Source organism: Cricetulus griseus, chromosome 2 (genome assembly GCF_003668045.3).
Source record: "Cricetulus griseus strain 17A/GY chromosome 2, alternate assembly CriGri-PICRH-1.0, whole genome shotgun sequence".
Taxonomy (NCBI): domain Eukaryota; kingdom Metazoa; phylum Chordata; class Mammalia; order Rodentia; family Cricetidae; genus Cricetulus; species Cricetulus griseus.
The window spans coordinates 280,904,132-280,922,715 of NC_048595.1; the positions used below are offsets into that span (position 1 = coordinate 280,904,132).

The 18,584-nt window shown below is 43.4% G+C and overlaps 1 long non-coding RNA gene across 1 annotated transcript; it reads right to left on the minus strand.

The window, feature by feature from the left end:
- Positions 1–201: 201 nt before the first annotated feature.
- Positions 202–5,497, minus strand: LOC118237932. The gene is made up of 3 exons (XR_004768030.1): positions 5,364–5,497; positions 5,093–5,224; positions 202–1,275 (listed from the first exon to the last, which is right to left on the minus strand). It is a non-coding gene; the product is annotated as an uncharacterized LOC118237932 (long non-coding RNA).
- Between the last annotated feature and the right edge of the window lie 13,087 nt (positions 5,498–18,584).

Here is an 18,584-nt window from a genome sequence, read left to right on the forward strand (position 1 = left end):
GGAAATTGTTTGGTAGATGGAAGCTGGGTGACAGGCAGAAGCTGAGTGATATCTGGGGTCTTTGACGTTGGTCCTTAAAAAAAAATCAGGGCATTATGGATAAAACTAAAAACACATCTCCATCAGCACCTTCTTTCTCCAGACAGCCTGAGGAAATCATGTGTAATAACTATAAGGTCCTGAGTAGAGAGAGGAGTGGAGTTGTGTGTATGATGTACTTGTAGCATTTATTTCATTACTGAAGAAAACAAATGTCCATGGAACTGTCATACAATTTGACATTTACTAATGGTAGAGCTTTGTGGATATTAGCATGATTGGTGGCATTTAATTGTTGCCAGAGAAAGATAGTGAAGACTCTCAAAGTGATGTGGACCTGGGGGAAGGGCAGCTCTAAGTGAGAAAGGAAAGGCTGGAAGTTTACAGTGATGCACACAGACTTGGGGCCCATTAGCAGGGCATGTAGTGCCTGGGCCATTGGTTAATAGGGAATGAGAAACATTGGGGAGTGAGATGGGAAAGAGGAATCCCTGTGGTTATCTGTGGCTCCTCAGACAGGAAGACCACCAAGAAATCACTCTATCTAATTACTCTATGAATCTTCCATCATGCACACATGTTGATTTCTTCATAAACAAGCAGGCAGGACCCAGTGCGGATGCACACAAATGTTCTCCTCTCTCTCTCTCTCTCTCTCTCTCTCTCTCTCTCTCTCTCTCTCTCTCTGTGTGTGTGTGTGTGTGTGTCTGCACTGAAATCTAAGATAAATAATTCCTTAAAAGAAACTTTTAACAAGTTGCAATAATTACACTAACAACGTAAAAGACATGTTTAAAAAAAATAAAACCTGTTTCCCAATGACACATCCCTCTAATCTTCTGGTATGAGCTGGATTGCTGGAGGTTTGGGGATCTCCATTCCTGTCTCCTTCCACCAGCTTCCTCTCCCCTCCTCCTCTCTGCTTCTTCTCCCACCTGTTTCTTCCTATCTCTGTGGTTCCCCCCATCCACACACACACACTCTACTTTCCCCATCCTGCCACTCCTATGGCCAGGTACCCTGTACATACTGCCCTGTTCCAGAGATGGCTTCCTGGAAGTGGTCAGAGGACAGCCCACACTACAGGACAAAGGAAATCTAGTCTGGTTAAATCTGGTAGTAGAAGAGTGGTGATCAAAACTCTCAGAAGTGCATGTGCCAGAGTGGATGTGACAGCAAACATTTCCTGGGGAGGGTGCAGAGTCCATGATGCTCTGTGGGATACTGGGGCACCTGCTGAAAAGCACAGAGAGAATGACCAGGGATAAGGGAATCAGGGTGGTGATATATTGTTTATGATTTATTAAAGCTACTGGAGATCAAAATAGCAAAGCAGCCATACTACTAGTTAGCCATAGAAACCAGGCACAGATCTTTAATCCCAGGACTCAAGATTAAGAGGTAGACAGATCTCTGTTAGTTCAAGGCCACACTGACGGCAGGAAATTGATCCAGTCTTAAAAGAAACAGCTCACACAAAGGTAATCACATCCCCTTGAATCACACACTTTTAATCCTAACATTAGGGAAGTATATAAGTCAGGAGCAGGGTCTCTAAGCTGGCATTAATCTCAGGATTAGTCTCTAGCCAAATTGAAGAGTGCATAGCAGTCTGTGTGAATCTGAGGAGCAGTGATGTAGGGAGCAGTCTGAGGACCACCCCTTTGGTCTGAACTGTGGTAGAGGTAAGAGCTAGTGGCTTGGGTACTTTGCTTCTCTAATGTTCAGCTTGCAGCTTGAAACCCAATATCTGTCTCTGGGTCTTTTATTTTTTGTGTTACACACTAGCATTGCTGGAAGCTCAGAGATGATGATGGCTCAGGGTTGGGTGGTGTTAGGAAACTGTATTCCTGAATCCCAGCAAATATGGTACAGAAAAATCCCATAGGATGGAGTGGTCAGGAGGCAGTAACATCAAGGACAGTGGTCCACTGATGAGTAATGGAGACCCACCTTGAAACCTAACTGCTTAAAAGGGGGTCCTGACTAATAGAACACAAGAATCCTAAATAAAGAAAGATGGTTTTCTAGCCAGATACTAATAATTAAAGACAAGACAGATGATCAAAAGCTGAAAGCCACTGTCCCATGAAAACCCCAGGCTGCATTGCCCATTGTTGAAACTGAACAGTTTTGGCTAGAAAGGTCCTGCACCTGTTAAGGGAACTTGTTGCATTTGCAGGGGATCCAGGTTTGATTCTCAGCAACTACACCTGGTGGCTCACTGCTGCCTGTGACTCCAGTTCCAGGAGATCTGAAACCCTCTTTTGACCTCTGAGGGCACCGGGCGCATATTGGTGCACATACATACATGCAGTCAAAATGTAAAATAAATCTAAAGAAACAATTAAAACTGAGCCACCTCAAAGGCAGACCCAGATTGTCTTCGTAGGAGGACACAACAGGTCCCAACAGGAGGGACCATTCAGTCTAGCACAAGTGCAGCCATTCTTTCTGTATAGCATCATTACTGCCCTTCTCTCGAGAATGAATCCCTAGATGCTCCTGTGAATGGATGGTGTAGTGATATGAATGATCTTGTGGTCCATAGAACAGGATGCTTGAATACTTAGTCCTTGAATACTTGAATACTTTGTGGTAGCTGTTTGGATAGGTTCAGGAGGTATGGCCTGGCTGAAGGAAGTATGTCACTGGGGGTGTGGATTTGAAACCCATTCCCATTTCTTCATCTCTGGAACTTGCTTAAGGTTTAAGATGTGGACTCTCAGCAGGGCATGGTGTCCCACAGTTCTCATCTCAGCACTTGAGAGACAAAGGCAGGTGGATCTCTATGCTAGTGTGCCCAGCCTCTTTTACATAGTGAGTTCTAGGACAGCCAGAACTATATAGTGAGACCCAAACCAGCTGATCAGTGGGGGCACACACCTTGAATCTCATCACTCAGGAGGCAGAGGCAGGTGGATCTCTGAGTTCCAGAACAAGCCAAGACTGCTTACAGAGAAACCTTGTCTTGAAAAACAAACAAATGAATGAATGAACATGTAGTCCACCAGGATGTGTGCTACACTAAAAACAAACGACACAAATAAGAACCCCTGCAAACCCAAACCAAACTGAAAATACGTCCCTCTGAAACTAATACATCCCAAATCCTTCCTTCTGTATGCTACTGTGACCTTGGTGTTTTATCAGAGCAATAGAAAATAACTAATACAGCTACTATATAAATATTGAAGTCTTCACAGGCCAGATGGTCTCTGTTACACCTGCTCAGTTGTACTCTTGTAGCTTGAAAGCAGCTGGAGACAATACTCCTGTGACAAACACAGCTGACCCTGCTTCTGGGACCCTATGACCCAGTACGATCTGTCAGCCTGAGCATCAGCTCCAGAAAATGACGCTGGGTGGAATTCACAGCAGCAGAGTCTAATTGGGGAATTTTCTTGCTTGGGCAGGAGCCAGCCTGAGACACCTGCAGTAGGGGCAATGCACTCTATTTCATTGTGACTGCTGGCATGGTACTGGGCCCTGACAGAGAGAGCGGCATCTAATCCTGGGCTATCTGAAGGTCCATCAGGCCTCAGGGAGACATCATGAGGTGAACTTTTTTGTACTAGGCTATTAGGAGGACAGGTTACAGTCAGACAAGATTCCAGAAGTGAGACATTGCTGCAGGGACACAAGGAGTCACTTGTGTGTTGGAAACTGCCTAGCAGGGAGAGATAACAGCTGCTGTCTGACAGAAATTTCCTTTCCCCAGATCACTGTGGAGATAGTATCTCACCTAGAGGAATTTTACTGAAGTTAGATCTCAAGTGAGCTGTCACCTCTCCCTCAGCAAGCACCTCAGGCTTCAAGGAGTGTCCTCTCTGCCCATGGGATTCAAGGAATCCATTGGACAGCAGTGGAGAGATGAAGAGGCCATAAACCCAGAGCATAGAACCCACTGTGGATTGGGAAACCTGCAGCTTTGGCAGTACATTTGAAGATACTCTGGGGGGATGGACACCAATACTGGGGCATGGGATACACCCTAATCTGGGGTCAGAAGAATGGACAGAGGACAAATCTGCTGTCCCATTCATCAGCTTGTTTCCTTCTGTATCTATCACACTGAATGCAAACCTGAGTGTTCAATGAAGGATAGATATAGCGAGGCTCACCGGGTTGAGAATATTTAGTTCCTGCCATTTACAGAAATCACAAACCCTTTGTTTCCTAAATGAACACCAATATCCGATGCTATCTCCCCAAGAGGTAGACTATATGGTCTTGGAAGCAAGGGAAGCTTTCAAACCCCCTAACCAGGTCCATTGTCAGAGTCTGGCATGAGCAGAGATTGCCCCCTGGTGGAACAGAGCGTAAATGCACTGTATGAATAGGTACTTTAGAAGCCTTGTTAAGATTCAAAAGGAAAGGAAACATCTTCTGGAACAAATCTGTAATGACAGAACTTGGAAGACTGAGGGAGAGAAGCGGTTGTTGCAGATTCTATTGTGTGGGCTGTAGCACGAAATTCTTCCTTAAAAGAAAACAACTACAGAAAGAAAGGAGGAAAAGAAAAAAAGAGAAAAGAGGGGGAAAAGTTCAAAGTTGCATGACTGTGGCTGCCTGTGGCTGTGGTTGTCCCTGGAAGCGTTTATTGTGATGTTCTGGAGAATATTGTGGGAAAGAAAATCCAAGGACAAAGAGGTCCCAGAACAGTGGAGGGCTGGTGAGAAATACCCGGGGAATGCAGAGCACCGCCTGCCTTGGGTCCAGGGGAGCTGTCTGAGATCTCCTCCTGGAGGGGTCCCCACTGGTGACTCGGTTTAGGCTTCAGCTGATCCCAGTGGTGCTGAGGGCTTCACTATCTGCTCCCCTCTGCTACCTTGTCCCCCTTCTATCTTGCAGTGACATTTCCTATTAACTGTCCATCCACTGAAGATAATAGGGGTGGGACGCCGTAAGGACCAGGAAGCCCAGACTTCAGTCCCTGTGATTGTGAAGAGAAGCCCAGGAACTTCCTGTGAGGAAACTGCAACCTTCCTGACACAGTAGCCCAATGCTCCCCACCCCTCCCCAACCCGTCCATTAAGTCCCTGTAACTCACCAGCCTGCAGGGAAGTTCCCAGACAGCTCTTAGAACCAAAAGGTTTAGAACTATTGAAAGACTGCGTCCTGGGTCTACAGCCTATGCCATGGCTGCTTCCCGAGACCCGGCTACCTTCAGGTGTGGCTGGAGCTGCGGGGAGAATCCGGGAGTCCTCAGTACCCGCCCAGCAGATGCCCCCCGCAGAGCTTTGAGAAAGTTCCAGGCACCTGGGCTGTTGATTCAGGCCTCCAGGTGCTCTGGCCATGCCCATTCCTAGTTCTTTTCTTACATTTCTTCAGGAGCCCCCCAGCGCTGTGCTGTTCTGGTCCTCCCTCCCTGTAAACTTCAAGTTCCGGCGCAAGGAGCACGCGATGTGAATGGAGACACTGCTATCCAGGGCTCCCACATCCAGCTGTCCTGTTAATCTTACTCACAGGTTTGCTGTTCAGGCAACGGAATCGGGAAAGATAAAGAACGAATACAATGGCGCCTCTGATGGTTGCCTGTAGAATGCAACGGAATTTACCCACATTGTCCCTGTGAGGTTTCCACAACCACAAGAAATTGACATTTCTGCCTCACTCAGGAGGCCGCCCTGAATCTTTGCTTTAGCCACGTCCCTTGCTTATCTAGATTCACACACTCTCTCAGTCTCCATCTAGACCATCTCTCTGGGTTCCCTGGGACCTCCAGCCTGCTTTTCCTTACTTCCTCCTCCTCTCCTCGATTCCAGACTCATTTGCCCCTCAAGGTACCTTCCCTATCACTGCCTCAAGGTCCTGCACACTCAAGTTCCTGTCCCTCTGCTGATCACAGTCGCCCCTCCTCCAAACCCGGTAGCCACTCTCCTTTTCCACCTCCATTTCCTTCCTTTCACTCTCTCCCTGTGAAGACAATTGTTGTTTTGTGCAGAAGGAAGTCTACTTTCTCCTTAACTCTGTGACACTGAAACCTAAGACCTTCAGTAAAGTTCTGCAGTCACAAAACTTCTTCCAATTAAAAGCAGCTTCAGGGTCCTGGAGAGATGACTCAGGCTAAGAGCACCCACAACGCTTAGCCAGGTTGGATTCGCAGCACCCACACAGCCCACAAACTTCTGTAACTGCAGTCCCAGGGGATTCATGCAGGCTCCTGGCCTCCATGGGCACTGCACACATATGGTGCAGAGAAACACACAGATAAAGCTCTCACACACAGCAGATAAAAATTAGTGATTTTTATGTTTTAGAAGACAGTGTTTACATAGGAAAAGTCCAGATCCTTGGTAGAAAAAAATTGAATTCGCTTTTACTTTTTTTAAAGAGTAGTTTTGTAGGTGAACTCTCTCTCTCTCTCTCTCTCTCTCTCTCTCTCTCTCTCTCTCTCTCTCTCTCTCTCTCTCTCTCTGTGTGTGTGTGTTGTACTTACAGGATGGAGATGAACCTTGGTGTGGATCCACAGGTTGCATCACCTTGCTTTAGGACACAGGTAAACTTTCACTGGTCTCAGCTCTCTGAGCTGGCTGTGGTGTCTGGCCAGTGAGTCCCAGAAACCCCAGCTCTCCCCAGATCTATAACTGAAATGTCCTTGAACTCATTCTGGAGACATTTCCCAAGAGGTTTCTTTTCCATTGGAAGTTCCTTGCTGGTGACTTAGAAATCATTTGCACACATTTGTCCAGTAATGTCACATCAAGTCCATGGGTCTGTTCACCACTGTCACATCAGGCCCTTGGGATTGAATTTGTGAATCTGTTGTCACCTTTCCCCCCTTTTGTGGTGTGTTTTTGAAGGTGCATTGTTTAGTGAAGGTACTATTGTGTGTTTGGGGGGGGTGGGTTGTGACAGGGTGAGTATCCTTATAGGAAACAGTAAACTTTGGGTATAGATTCACTGGTGCCATCCAACTTGTGGATTATTACAGGTGAATAACTAGAGATGCTCAGTGCTAAATTGGCTTATAAGTGAACAAATGTACATATAATATAGTCTTGACTTATTTTAATTAATTACATGTAAAGCATTGTTAAACACTTTTAAAATTGATTTTGTACAAGTGTGAATATATAGGAATCCTTACACAATGCCACTAAGCAATTTAAGTTTGATTTTGCAATGTTTTAGCTGATAGCAGTTGAGCCTTAAATATGATGCTGTAGGTGGATCTTCTCTGTAAAGGACATCAGTAGTCAGGTGTGGACATCCAGCCTTGCAAGACATTAAAAGAAAAGCCTAAACTGCATTGAGAATTTTATAATAGAAAGTAAAACAGGAAGTTATAGGTTTAGAGACAGATTTCTGCTAAGAAAGTAAATATCTATGGTGAATTTTTGTTTTCTTTTTTTAAAAATAAATGTGGTGGGTAGTGAAGATGGAGGTTTCTGTCCCATCAGGTTCCACTGCCCTTTAGCCCCAAAGAAGCACATGGAGGCTATATTAATTATAGAATAATTGGCTGATGGCTAAGGATTCTTACTGGTTAGCTGTCTTAATTACTAATCCATAACTACATGTACTATTAATCTATGTATTTTCACAGGGTCTTGGCTTACCAGAGAATCCCAGACCTGTTACTCATATGAATTTAATCCTTTAGGCATAACATATAGGAACTGTGCCCTGTGTGATCCATTATGGCTTGCAGCTCTTTGGGTAGAAGATCTTCTAATTACTAGCTGTATGACTTTAGATGAGGTTGCTAGCATCTCAAAAATACAATTCCTCTATTTGTAAAACAGTTATGATAATAGCATTTACCATGGTATTAGTGATGAAAAAGAAACTATATAGGTGAACATATCCAGCACATGAGACATGTACTGGGTCTTCCATAATTTTTTTATTTTTCCTGTCAGTTTAGGCAACTGAAGTCCTGATCCTAGTGTGTATTTCCCTAACAGGTTAGAAACCTCAGGTATTTAAGATAGTTTCTGTGACATGAATCAAAACATAAAATGATTATTTAAGACCAACTTGTAAAGCTTATAAGGTTATCTAATTTTAACCGAGAGAATATTTATTTTCTGAATTTAACACGTTATTTAATTAAAAAAATACCTACCTGTGTTTTCTAATGAATATCTAATAACCAGATATTGAGCACATGTTTTAGCTGGTGCTTTATGAGTGAACTCATGTGTTGGGAGCAAACACATGAGTCAGAATGCAGATAGTAGACAGTAGAGACTCCCATGTTAGCGGGAAGAAGGGACCTGCAGATTCTCAGGAAATGGGACATAATTTGGACCTTCTTTACTATTTGGGTAGTTGTCCTGGCTGCTGGGGCACATGTCCTTTTTCCTGGTTAGTAAACAAAGCTGATTTTCCTCACATTTGTCCTTTGCTCTTATCTCACAACAGGTGGCCAGTCAGGGATGTATTTGACTCCCCAACTGCCACTGTCAGGAGCTTTGAGAGCCTTCTGTTATGATTAAAGTAATAGTTTAGAGGAAATGTAGGGCAATTAGTTGAATTGCTACAGTTTGTGTAAACTTACTTGTGAGCTAAGATGGATACTGTTGACTCTTAATCTATCATTTATCTATCTATCTATCTATCTATCTATCTATCTATCTATCTATCTATCTACCTACCTATCTTTTTGTTATTATTCTGTGTTAACATGTTTGGTCTCAGTGGACCAGATTAACAATTTCACAAGCATTTACCAGCAGGTAGTTGAGCATTATTGTCCAAATGTCTGCTTTGAGCCTTAGGGAAAGAGAAGCGTTAGTTTCCCAAGATCTACTGGTTCTTGCAGACAGAGAGAGATGGTGCAGAGAGTAAGGAGGGTGAGTAGAGAGGGTGAGTCTTCTTGCCAAGAAGCTAATGTATTGCCCTCGGCTTAGTTCATTGTAGACAGACTAATGAAAGACCCCGAAGAGATACTTTCGTAGAGGGAGACCCACACACCCAGGAATCAGCGAGGCCACGAACTGGATGCAAAAAACAAGAGGCTTTATTGGAGACGCAGGTACCTGGGGCGACTTAGCTTCTGTGTGGCTAAGCGCCCCGAGCCAAGGGAAAAGGGGTCCTTATATAGGAAAAAGGCGCAAGCTAGGAGCAAGGATTCTATTGGATAATTCTAATGAGGCATTATACAGAGCTATTCCCATTGGTCAATGTATATGAGGCGCTATACAGGGTTATTCAAATGAGGCAAAGTACAGAGTTATTCAAATGAGGTGAAACACAGAGTCTTTCAAATGAGGCGAAATACAGAATCATTTCCATTGGATGGTTCAAATGAGACACAGAGCCATTCCAGATCAGCATATTCTCAAGGTCTGGTGTCTGGTACAGCAGACTCAATTCCCCCCCTTTTCCTGATGGCTGACCTTGGGGGCGGAGACCTTGGGACGGAGTGTTTCTCTTCGGGCGGGGCGGGGGCTCAGGGGCAGAGCTCCAGGCCGGCTCACTCGGTGTTTGTCCTCGTGCTGACCCACCTGGTGCTCGCCCTCGTGCCAGCCCACCCGGTGCTCGTTCTCGGGCTGGCCCACCTGGTGCTCATTCTCGGGCCGGCCCCACCCGGTGCTTGTTCTCGGGCCGGGCGGGGAAAGGCCACCGGGGGTGGGGATCGGGGAAGCCGCCGACAGGAGGAAGAGGAGACAAACTTGAGAAAGAAAGGGCTAAGGGACAGGGGTCTTTCACTAACACATTGAGTCCAGCTCAGCTTGACAGAGCAAGAACCCAGAATAATTCCACAGAAGGCGAATATGGCCATTTGCCTTCAAAACTTGACATCATACTGAATCCAAGGAACCCTTACTCTTTTTTTGCATTTTTTAATTAAATTATTAATATTTTCACATGTACTTTCCCTCTCCCTCTCCCTCCCCCCATCCCCATTCCTTCTCCCCCACCTCCAACCTACCCCCCACTCCATCCACCCGCCACTCCCCAGGCAGGGTAGGGCCCCCAACCAGGGCTCCACCAAGTCCACCAAATCTTCCTGTGCTGGGCCTAGGCCCCTCCCCATGTGTTCAGAGACAGAGCGCATCCCTTCAAGTGGGATGGGCTCTCGAAGTCCCTCCCACCCACCAGGGCAAAACGCCAGTCCACCTCCAGAGGCTCCCAGGAGTGCAGGGGCCTCCCCATTGGCATCCATGATCAGGGGGCTGGATTAGTCCTGTACTGTCCTCCCAAAGAGCATCTGGGGTCGATATGCTTTCCCTTTTTCAGGCCAACTGTTTCTGTGGGTTTCTCCAACCAGGTACAGACCCCTTCGTTCTTCATTCCTCCCTCTCTTCAACTGAGTTCCAGATTTCAGCTCAGTGTATTTCTGTGGATGTCTGTCTCTGCTCTCATCAGCCACTGGATGAGGACTCTAGAATAGCATAGAGGGTATTCATCAATCTCATTCTAGGGGAAGGGTTTCTAGGCCAACTTCTCCTCCACTGCCCAGACTGTCAGATCGTGTCATCCTTATAGGTCTCTGGAGATCTTCCTAGTTCCAGATCTCTTCTCGGACCTATAGTGACTCCCTCTGATATGGTATCTCTCATCCTGCTCTCTCTCCTCTATTCTTCCCCCAACTCAATATATCTGCTCCTCCATTTCTTCTCCTCTACTCTTCATCTTGTGCTCTTATTGTGGCAGCACCCACTTCCCTACCCTCATGCTCTCAATTAGCTCGGGAGTTCATGCCATTTCCCATTCCTGGGGTCCATTTATCCCTTAGAGTCATTCATGATTTCTAGTTTCCTTGGGGTAGAGGATTATAGGCTGGTAAACCTTTGCTCTATGTCTAAAAATCATATATGAGTGAGTACATACCATGTTTGTCTTTTTGTGATTGGGTTACCTCACTCAGGATGGTTTCTTCTAGTTCCATCCATTTGCCTGCGAATTTCAAGATTCCATTGCTTTTTTCTGCTGAGTAGTACTCCATTGTATAAATGTACCACATTTTCTCTTTCCATTCTTCAGTTGAGGGGCATCTAGGTTGTTTCCAGGTTCTGGCTATTACAAACAATGCTGCTATGAACATGGTTGAACATATGTCCTTGTTGTATGGACAAGCAGTATTTGGGTATATACCCAAGAGAGGAATGGCTGGATCTTGAGGTAGATTGATTCCCATTTTTCTGAGCAACCGCCATACTGATTTCCAAAGTGGTCTTACAAGTTCACACTCCCACCAGCAATGGAGGAGTGTTCCTTCTTCTCCACAACCTCTCCAGCATAGGTTGTCATTGGTATTTTTGATTTTAGCCATTCTGACAGGTGTGAGGTGGTATCTCAGAGTTGTTTTGAGTTGCATTTCTCTGATGGCCAAGGATTTTGAGCACTTTCTTAAGTGTCTTTCAGCCATTTCAGATTCCTCTGTTGAAAAATCTCTGTTTAGTTCTGCACCCCACTTTTTAATTTCATTGTATGGTGTTTTGGTGGCTAGCTTCTTGAGCTCCTTGTATATTTTGGAAATCAGTCCTCTGTCAGATGTGGGGCTGGTGAAGATTTTTTCCCATTCTGTGGGTGGTCGTTTTGTCTTACTGACTGTGTCCTTTGCCTTACAGAAGCTTCTCAGTTTCAAGAGGTCCCATTTATTAATTGCAGACCTCAGTGTCTGTGCTTCTGGCGTGATGTTCAGGAATCGTTCTCCTGTGCCAATTTGTTCAAGGGTTGTTCCCACTTTCTCTTCTAAAAGATTCAGTGTGGCTGGGTTTATGGAGAGATCTTTGATCCATTTGCACTTAAGTTTCGTGCATGGTGACAAGTATGGATCTATCTGCAATTTTCTGCATGTTCGAATCCAATTGTGCCAGCACCATTTGTTGAAGATGCTATCTTTTTTCCATTGTATGGATTTAGCACCTTTGTCAAAAATAAGGTGTTCGTAGGTGCGTGGGTTAATATCTGGGTCTTCAATTCGATTCCATTGGTCTATCTGTCTATTCTTGTGCCAATACCAAGCTGTTTTCAGAACTATGGCTCTATAGTAGACCTTGAAGTCAGGGATGGTGATGCCTCCAGAGGATCTTTTATTGTAAAGAGTTGTTTTGGCTATCCTAGGTTTTTTATTTTTCCATATAAAGTTGAGTATTGTTCTTTCAATGTCTGTGAAAAACTGTGTTGGGATTTTGATGGGGATTGCATTAAATCTGTAGATTGCTTTTGGTAGAATTGCCATTTTTACTATGTTAATTCTGCCTATCCAAGAGCACGGGAGATCTTTCCACTTTCTGGTATCTTCTTTAATTTCTTTCTTTAAAGTCTCAAAGTTCTTATTGTACAGGTCTTTCACTTTTTTGGTTAGTGTTACCCCCAGATATTTAATGTTGCTTGTGGATATTGTGAAAGGTGATGTTTCCATGATTTCTTTCTCATTGAGTTTATCATCTGTATACAGTAGGGCTACAGATTTATTTAAGTTAATTTTGTATCCTGCTACCTTGCTGAAGGTGTTTATCAGCTGTAGGAGTTTCCTGGTAGAGTTTTTCGGGTCACTTATGTAGACTATCATGTCATCTGCAAATAGTGAAAGTTTGACTTCGTCCTTTCCAATTTGTATCCCTTTGATATCCTGATCTTGTCTTATTGCTCTAGCTAGAACTTCAAGAACAATATTGAAGAGATATGGAGAGAGTGGACATCCTTGTCTTGTTCCTGATTTTAGAGGAAATGCTTTGAGTTTCTCTCCATTTAGTTTGATGTTGGCTATTGGTTTGGTGTATATCACATTTATCATGTTTAGATATGTTCCTGTTATTCCTGTTCTCTCCAAGATCTTTGTCATGAAGGGATGTTGGATTTTGTCAAAGGCCTTTTCAGCATCTAGTGAGATGATCATGTGGTTTTTCTTTTTCAGTTTGTTTATATGGTGGATTACATTGATGGTTTTTCGTATATTGAACCATCCTTGCATCCCTGGGATGAAGCCCACTTGATCGTGGTGGATGATTTTTCTGATATGTTCTTGGATTCGATTAGCCAATATTTTATTGAGTATTTTAGCATCAATGTTCATGAGAGATATTGGTCTGTAGTTCTCTTTCTTATTCTTATCTTTGTGTGGCTTGGGTATCAAAGTGATTGTAGCCTCATAGAAGGAGTTTGGCAATATCCCATCTGCTTCTATTGTGCGGAACAGTTTGAGGAGTATTGGTATCAGCTCTTGTTTGAATTTCTGGTAGAATTCTGCAGTGAAGCCATCTGGTCCTGGGCTTTTTTTGGTTGGGAGGCTTTTGATGACTGCTTCTATTTCATTAGGGGTTATGGGTCGATTTAAATTGTTTATCTGATCTTGATTTAATTTTGGTAAGTGATATTTATCCAGGAAACTGTCCATTTCCATTAGATTTTCGAATTTTGTGGAGTACAGATTTTCAAAGTATGACCTAAAGATTCTCTGGATTTCCACAGTGTCCGTTGTTATATCCCCCTTTTCGTTTCTGATTTTGTTAATTAGTGTGCTCTCTCTCTGCCTTTTGGTTAGTTTGGCTAGAGGTTTGTCTATCTTGTTGATCTTCTCAAAGAACCAACTCTTTGTTTCATTGATTCTTTGTAATGTTTTCCTAGTTTCTACTTTATTGATTTCAGCTCTCAGGTTGATTATTTCCTGGCGTCTACTCCTCCTTGGTGAGTTTGCTTCTTTTTGCTCTAGTGTTTTCAGTTGTTCTGTCAGTTCTCTAATGTGACTTTTTTCTAGTTTCTTCATGTGGGCACTTAGTGCTATGAACTTCCCTCTTAGGACTGCTTTCAGAGTGTCCCATAAGTTTGGGTATGTTGTGTCTGCATTTTCATTAGAATCTAGGAAGTCTTTAATTTGTTTTTTTATTTCTTCCTCAACCCAGGAATGGTGCAATTGGGTGTTATTCATTTTCCAAAAGTTTGCAGGTTTCCTGCCATTTGTATTGTTGCTGAATTCTAGCTTTAATGCATGGTGGTCTGATAAGATACAGGGGGTTATTTCAATTCTTTTGTAATTGTGGAGGTTTGCTTTGTTGCCTACTATGTGGTCAATTTTGGAGAAGGTGCCATGTGGTGCTGAGAAGAAGGTATATTCTTTTGAGTTTGGATGGAATGCTCTATAGATATCCGTTAACCCCAGTTGGGCCATGACTTCTTTCAGATCCTCTGTTTCTTTGTTAAGTTTTTGTCTGGTGGTCCTGTCTAGTGGTGTAAGGGGGGTGTTGAAGTCTCCTACTATAAGTGTGTGTGGTTTTATGTGTGGTTTGAGCTTTAGTAATGTTTCTTTCACAAATGTGGGTGCCTTCGTATTTGGAGCATAGATGTTCAGGATTGAGATTTCATCTTGATGGACTTTTCCTGTGATGAGTATGAAATGCCCTTCTTCATCTCTTTTGATTGATTTTAGTTTAAAGTCCATTTTGTTAGATATTAGGATTGCTACACCTGCTTGTTTCTTGAGGCCATTTGATTGGAAAATCTTTTCCCATCCTTTTACTCTGAGGTATCGCCTGTCTTTGAAGTTGAGGTGTGTTTCTTGTAAACAGCAGAAAGATGGATTCTGTCTTCGTATCCATTCTGTTAGCCTATATCTTTTTACGGGTAAGTTAAGGCCATTGACATTTAGGGATATTAATGTCCATTGTTCGTTGGTTCTTGTTTGGTTTGGATTTATTGTTGGTGGTGTCATTGTGTGTGGATTTTGCTCTCCTGCTTCTTTTTGTGTTTGGCAATATTAGATTATCTATTGCCTGTGTTTTTGTGCATGTAGTTATGTTCCTTGGGTTGGAGTTTTCCTTCCAGAACCTTCTGTAGTGCTGGATTTGTGGATATGTATTGTTTAAATCTGTTTTTGTCATGGAAAATCTTGTTTTCTCCATCTATAGTGATTGAAAGTTTTGCTGGGTACAGTAGTCTGGGTTGACATCCATGCTCCCTTAGTGCTTGTAGTGTATCTATCCAAGACCTTCTGGCTTTCATAGTTTCCATTGAGAAGTCGGGTGTGATTCTGATTGGTTTGCCTTTATATGTTACTTGGCCTTTTTCCTTTGCAGCTCTTAATATTTTTTCTTTATTCTGTAGATTTGGAGTTTTGATTATTATGTGTCGGGGGGACTTCTTTTTGTGGTCCAGTCTGTTTGGTGTCCTATAAGCTTCTTGTACTTTCATAGGCATATCTTTCTGTAGGTTGGGGAAGTTTTCTTCTATGATTTTATTGAATATGTTTTCTGTACCTTTGAGCAGTGTTTCTTCACCTTCTTCTACACCTATTATTCTTAGGTTTGGTCTTTTCACGGTGTCCCATATTTCCTGTATATTTTGTGTTAGGGATTTGTTGGTCTTGAGGTTTTCTTTGGTTGATGAATGTATATCCTCTAGCGAGTCTTCAATAGCTGAGATTCTCTCTTCTGTCTCTTGAATTCTATTAGTTATACTCACATCTTTAGATCCTGATCGTTTATCCAACCTTTCCATTTCCAGCATCGCTTCATTCTGTGTTTTCTTTAATGTGTCTAATTCAGCTTTCATGTTTTGAACTGTTTCAAGAGCTTCCTTCACTTGTTTGGTTGTTTTATCTTGGGTTTCTTTAGCTTCTTTAAGAGATTTGTTTATTTCTTGAATATTTTGGTTTGTCTTTTCCTCCATATCGTGTAATTTTTTGCTTACTTTTTCTTCTATTTCTTTAAGGGATTTTCTTGTTTCCTCTTTGAAGGTCTCTATCATCTTGCTCAGATAATTTTTGAGGTCCATCTCTTCTTCATGCACTGTGTTGGGCTTTTCAGATCTTGCTGGAGTGGAGTCCCTAGATTCTGGTGGTGTCATATTGGTCTTTCTGTTGTTGAGCGGGTTCTTATTCTGTCTTCTTCCCATATCTTTTTCCAGTGAGTGCAGGTAGGATCTCTCTATCTCCTCTTGTTACTCTGTAGTGTGTGTGGGCCAGGAATTCAATGTCCGAAGCTCTGGATGGTTTTGCCTCTCCTCGTAGCCTCCTCACTCTGATGGCGTTAGGCCTCTTGGCGGATCGGTCGCCGGGAATGGAATGAAGAGTGGCCTGTACCCAGATTCGGGGAGCTCCTCCCTGCCTGGACGTGTCTGTTTCAAGCAGGGACGAGCCTGGAGGGATCTGGGTGAATGGTGCTTAGGACAAGAATTGGGTAAAAGCAGGGGGTGGCTCACCTGGTCTTCGATGAGTCCACGGAAAGGGCGGAACCCTTACTCTTATAACCAGAACACAGGGCATTGTCTTCCTTTGCTACAATATGGTCTTCTGGGACTTGAGTTCTTCCTGCCACTACAGCCTGCCATTGCAGCAGATTGAGTTAGCCAGTAACCATCTACATAGGAGGTTCACAGTTCTTCAGGACAGGGACAGAGGCTGAGCTGGAGAATTGAGCCAGGGAATTCTTAGCCTGTGGCACCTAAGAGATGCAGCTGTTCAGGACATTCTGTCAGGCTGGTGGTGGAGCAACCATGAGCATGTGATACAGGCCCTGAGTTCCACAAAGACCTCAATTAGAAGCTCTAATATACCTTTCCTTGCCTGTGACAAATCACGTAAATTATGAAACTCTTGTCTATGTAAGTTTCTCTATCTTTAGGAAGAAAATAGTGTTTGTTACACATAGATCTTAAGACACAAAAATACACTTTGAGCAGGAGCTGTCATATAGCAAAGTGCTGTATACATATGCCTCTCTCTCCCTCACTCCTCCCCCGACTCTGTGTAAAGTATTGGGTAAAATTTCCTGTCTGTAATATAGGGCAACAGTGATTTTCTAGGTAAAAAAAAAATCATTAGGTTGTTTTGGAATTCAAAAAATTGTCTTTAATAAAGGTTAGTTTTTTGTGAGCTTTTAAAAATTACTTCCCTTGTAATGACAGGGACTTACTGGCTACCTAGACAGCTACCCCAGGTTCCTCCATGGTCATTGGGGACAGAGGTCGCAGGGCAGCATCAGTCTTCTGCTGCCAGACCCAGATCTGACAGACTTTGCTGTGGAGTAGGGACTGTGCAGACTGGCCTACCTTGTCTAGGCAAAGTGGGGGCAATGAATTCCCCAGTGTCCTGCATGTTCAAAGTCTGGTCAGGGTCTTGGCAGCAGTTGAGGTGAAAGGCAGATTCTTACACTGCATGACTGGATTTGTTACATTTAAAGTAAGCTCTTGGTGGAAGTTCTTCTGTGCCCATCAGTCTTATTTGGAGGAGATGGGGTGCCGCCAGGAGCTGGCATGTCTCTATCATGAAAAACTTTTTTTGTTAAACATTAAATGCCATATTCTCAGATCTCTGCAGTGTTTAAGGATCAATATCTCTTACTTATATCTAAACTGGAGGAATACTTATTTTTAGTTACTTGTTTTAGACCTAACTTTGAAAATAAATGGGAGGCAATATCTGAACACATCAAAGAATTTTATGCTTTATGAGGTGCTGACTCCTAGCTTATAGGTCTTATAAAATTATGCTTTAATAGTTTTATCCCTGTTAAGGTTAGCCTTAAGAAATAACAAATTCTGAATTGAATCTTTTTAATATCAAGATAAGATTTTAACTCATAAACACAGTCCACAAAGAGCCTGGGAACTTTCTTGATCCTTTTATAATACATCGTTATGGAACACAACAGTTTTCAGTATAACCTAGTTAAGCTACAGCTTAACACAAAGGCATATGATTCTCTGTCATTGCATCAGATTCAGAAGCCAGAAATGCCAGAGGCAAATTCTGATCCCAGGCAGCTAATTGCAGTAGTAACAGCTGAGCTGTCACCAATACACAGGAAACATAGTAAAATCACGCATTCAAGACTGGTTAGATGGTCTTTGCTCTGGTAATGAATTGTGCTTCCCTTGGCAGGCTGAGGCTTGGCAGGATATCCCAGGATCTTTGACCCAGAAGAGGTAAGTGGTGAAGTGCCCAGCCCCCTGCTTTAGCAGCCATGACAGGCTGCAGAAAAGACATGTAGGCCTCTGACTCAGTACATGTCTGACTTTACTGGGCCTGCCCTAGTCATTAGGGGTCAACTACCTTCCCTATGGCAAGGAACCAATAAAAAGATAGCTGGCAGGACTCTGGATGTGCTTTACGGCTCTGGTTGTGATTTACATTAAAAGTGGAACAGTGACATGCAGAGCATAGCACTATAGGCCATAGCAACCAGTTGACCAATCAACACAGGACAGATGGTCCAAGTCTTGAAGTGCACCAATCTTGAGACTGTTGCATAACCATAGACACTCACTCCCCTTATGCTGCCCCGTAAGTTCCCTGCCTTGCTATTTCTCTGGGTCCCTCTCATGCCAGCTACTGTGTTGGACGATGGAAGTTAATGCAGTTAGCTCATGGTTAAACAGCAACAACAAAAAAGAAATTTATTTTTGCATGGGTCTCTTGGCGATTTTGGGGTTCAGAATCTGGGCACAACAACCAGCACCTCTGTAGGTGCTGGCTTGGAAATGGGTGACTTACCCCAAATCAAAGTCAATCATGTCTAGCAGAGAGGAAGATGGAAGGAGAGGAAAGCTGTGTGCTCCCCCTCCATTGTGGCAGGGGGACCTGGTCCACCAAATAGGAAGGCTCTACTCCTCCAGGTTTCCTGTACCTCGATAGTAGGTTTCTCTGC